The sequence below is a fragment of the Phocoena phocoena genome, chromosome 18 (assembly GCF_963924675.1).
Source record: "Phocoena phocoena chromosome 18, mPhoPho1.1, whole genome shotgun sequence".
NCBI classification, from domain to species: Eukaryota; Metazoa; Chordata; class Mammalia; order Artiodactyla; family Phocoenidae; genus Phocoena; species Phocoena phocoena.
Window position 1 is genome coordinate 22,750,700 of NC_089236.1, and position 4,354 is coordinate 22,755,053.

Here is a 4,354-nt window from a genome sequence, read left to right on the forward strand (position 1 = left end):
TCATCTGTGTGAAAGTACTTATGGTAATTAGTAAATGTTGGCTATAGTTAATATAGAACATGGTGGTTTATAGTATTTCCATTGCATTGTTTTCTGTAAAGCTACTTTTTTAGTTGAGTGTTTTGCCTAAATGATTTTTTTTTTTTTTTTTTTTTTTTTGGCGGTACGCGGGCCTCTCTCACTGTTGTGGCCGCTCCCATTGCGGAGCACAGGCTCCGGACGCACAGGCTCAGCGGCCATCGCTCACGGGCCTAGCCGCTCCGCGGCATGTGGGATCTTCCCGGACCGGGGCACGAACCCACGTCCCCTGCATCGGCAGGCGGACTCTCAACCACTGCGCCACCAGGGAAGCCCCTAAATGATTTTTTATAAGTAATATTTGGATATTTACTCTCAAATACTATAGGTATTATAAGGTATGTTTTTTTAGTCAGTCACTTAATTCATATTTATATTTCCCACAATGCTTTGTATATAATATGTACCGACATACATGGTTTGAATGAAAGAATAATTAATACTGTCTAGTCTCTAAACTCTTGTTTTTATTGATTTATGCAATTGTAATGAATTATCAGTAGATGGCAGTAGTTTGTTTTCATTTTTATTTTTTGTCCATTCTACAGTAGAGATCCAGAAAAAATGAAAACTTCCTCAATTTTAGACCAGATATCCTTTCATGAATAGCTGGTTTAAATAAGTATCACCCAAGAGTTCTTCAATTTATGCTGCTTCAGAAATAGATATCAAGAAGTACCAGTTACTTTATTTTTTATTGTATAAATCTAATTTTCTTAATTTTTTTTTTGGTTTCTTCATCAAATACTTTAAAGAATACAAAAATGAGTAAGACTTCCTGGAGCTTATAGTCTAATAGGGAAATATAGTATAAAGTAATGTAAACAGTAGGAATAGAAATTGTTGAGTGGCAGGAATTTGCTAAATGCTTTATATTCATTATTTCACTTCATCCTCACAAAAATCTAATGAGGAAGGTACTATTATTGACAAGGAATCTGAGGCTGAGGTTGGAAAGAATTTACCTAATAAACTAGTAAGTGGCATAACCTAGCTTCAAGATTAGCCCTATCTTACCCTGAGACCTAGACTGTTATCTATCTTGGTATAATAGAGATATAGAAACAATTGTACTAAAAAGAGAGAGAGAGATCATATCTACCCAGAAAGATCAAGAAAAACTTCTTAAAGAAGATGCATCTAAGGTGGAGTTGAAAGATTGGTTGCTATTTGATGTGATCAGAAGTGTTTCAGAAGCATTATTCTATCAGTAGAACAGGGTCAATTGAAGTGGAGATAGACTATAGTTAGACACCTGTTATGTTCCAGGCACTGTTCTAGGTCTCTTCCCTCATGGAGCTTACATTAGCAAAAGGAAATAAAAAAGAAAAATGATAAAATTGATAAATGCTGTTAAGAAAAATGAGGCAGGGTAAGGAAATGGGGGATGAAGGTCATGTTTTAGAGGGATTATCAGGGAAGCTTTCTTAGCTAAGATAGTATTTGGAAGAGGTAAGGAGCGTTGGATTCCAATATAATTTAAAGGTGGAACCAGTGAGTTTTGCCAAAAGAATTGCATGCAGCATGTAAGAGAAAGAAAAGAGTCAAGATTCTGATTTGTCTCTTGGGTAAAACAATTGGGGCAGCAGTCTTGGGCCACATACTTGGGGAATATCTCAAATGATTTCCCAAAGGGTCTATGGAACATCATCAATGAGCTCTCATTTATGATTATCTTGGGCAAGGCTGATTAAATTGCCTTGGGCTCTATACCCTTCTAGATACCTCCCTGACAATGTTCTAGAGTTTTGAGTGTGAATAAGAAAAATGAACTTATAATTTACTGGGATGGAGAAGACCATGAAGGAGCAGGTTTAGGGGTAGTGATGGAGTGGACAGAGACATAAAGAGTTCGGTTTGGAACATAGTAAGTTGAAATGCCTATAAGAAATTCAAGTGGAAATATCAGGTAGGAAATTGTGTATGAGTCTGGAGCTCAAGAGGGATGTCAGGTTAGGGATATGAATTTGGGAGTTGTGAGCCTATAAGGGAGTTTAAAGCCATAGACCTGGATGGCATTACCTGCAGAGTAAGTTTAGAGAAAAGAAGAGGCCTGAGGACTGAGTGCTAGGGCACTCTAACGTAAATGAGAAAGGTGAGGAGGAGCGGGCAAAGGAAACCAAGAAGTATGTTGTTTCGAGGAGGAGGGCATGACCAAATGTGTCAATGACATGGATATGTTAAGGAAGATGAGGATCAAACTTGCCATTGAAGTGGCAATGTGGATGTCATAGATACCTTGATAAGAACTTTAGAGTTGTAAACGATTAATTCTGGGGGGCTCAAGAAGAATAGGTGGAGAGGAAGTAGACAGCAAGGATCTTGGCTGTAAAGGAGAGCAAAGAAAGGGGTCAATAGCTGAAAGAGATTAAAGTGTCAAGCAAAAGTGGTTATTGTTGTTGATGATTATACGATAGGCCGTCCAGGATAGTATGTTTGACCAAATAAAGGAGGAAATTCTGTTGATGGGACGTTTGAAGGAGCAATGTCCTTGAGTAGGAGAGGAAGGGGTACAGAAGGAGAGGATTGGCCCTAGGTCAGAGCAAGTACACTTTATTCACTGCAAGAAAAGAATAGACTAGTATATAGGTATAGGTCCAGGAAGACTGGTAGATGGGGTGATTTACCACCCTCTCTGATATTTTCCTACTATCTCAGTTAAATAAGAAGACGGGTTATCAACTGAAAGAGGAGGGGGAAAGAGATGTGGGAGGTTTGAAGACAGAGAAGAGGGAATGAAATAATCATCCATGAAACTTGATGAATCCTAGGGGCCTAGCATCAAGGGCCCACTTGACATAAAGTGTCTTGAATTTTAAGTGAGACCACAGCACAGGTGTGTGCTTTTCTTGAGGCATATTCAGCTACTAGTATGTAAGCAAAGCAACTGGTTGGAATTTTTCCAGGGAAGTAGGACAGGGAGAGAGTGGCACAAAAAAAGTGAGGTTGAATGCAAAGGAATCTAAACTGGGTAAGTGACGTGAGTACATGAAAGGCTAAGGGACCCTGAAAAGGTAGAAGAGTCAATGTGGTTGAAGAGCTCTTACAGTCAAAATACTAGGAGGGATGAGCTGAAAACTAAGCGTTTGAATCTGAGATTATGGATGAGGTGTAGTGATACTCTGTGGGTGGCTGCGGAGGACGGATAAGGAAAAACATCAAAGAACAGAGAAGTCAGGGTATTAAAAGTACCACCTGTATGGATGTTGAAATTCCAAAGAAATATTTTAAAAAGTAGTAATAGAGACACAGTAAGTCAGATACTGTAATCTAGGAGTGAAGGGTAGAGATTTAGAAGTCAACTGATAATAAGGAAGAGTAAAGCTTACTTTACTTTTTACTTTTTCTTACTTTACTCATCTGAAGCTCATGATGGCATGAACTTCAGAGAAACTAGGTGGTTTTGGGGAGAAGATGTGTTAAAAAGGATGTCATCTAAAAAGAAAAATCCATATGTTCAAATGTTAAGCAGGAACACTACATTCCTTTTATTAATCATGCAAAATTGTATGATTTCTTTTGTATAGGAATGGACGGGCACAATCAGATACTCTTTTTCCAAAGACTGGTAGTGCCTTTAACTCTGCCAACTCAGCATTCATTTGTTGCACTGGTACAGGAAAGAACTCTTTCTCTCCACCTTTCAGGGGAGAAAACAATCTACCCCTTCATCTCATCCGTTTCTCCTACGTATAGAAGAGATTGAATGGTGATTTTAAACTTGCGTAAGGCTTACCCTGGCCTTACACAGGAGTGCCATATTGCCTGCATCCTACACCCATGACAGAAGTTGCTAATTCAGCTTGGCACTGTTTTTCACAGATTCTGGTTATAGTTTTAGAATCCATTTCATAATGGTTCTAGAGGTACTAGCTACTAATCCAGAATAATTAGTTACTCACTCTATGTCATTTACTGTGCTAAGCATGTTACATACATTAATTATTACAACAGCCCTATGAGGTTTTACAGATGAGGACACTGATGAGCAAAGAAATTAAGAAACTTCCCAGGGTCGTAACAGCTGAAAAGCAGGACAACCAAGATGGAAGGACAGTTCTACTTTTCCCCCAAATCTCTCACTCAGTCATTGTATTTTAATTCTTGGAGCTGATGACGCATGTCATTGTCATCCTTGTGAGATATTTGACAGTTAATTTACTTTCAGGATCACTCATACATGATGGAAAAAAAAAAGAAAAGTGAAAGATTATCTACACTGGTTATTTTGTAGGAGTAAAGAAGGTGAACTAAAAAGGGGAAAAGAGACACAAGA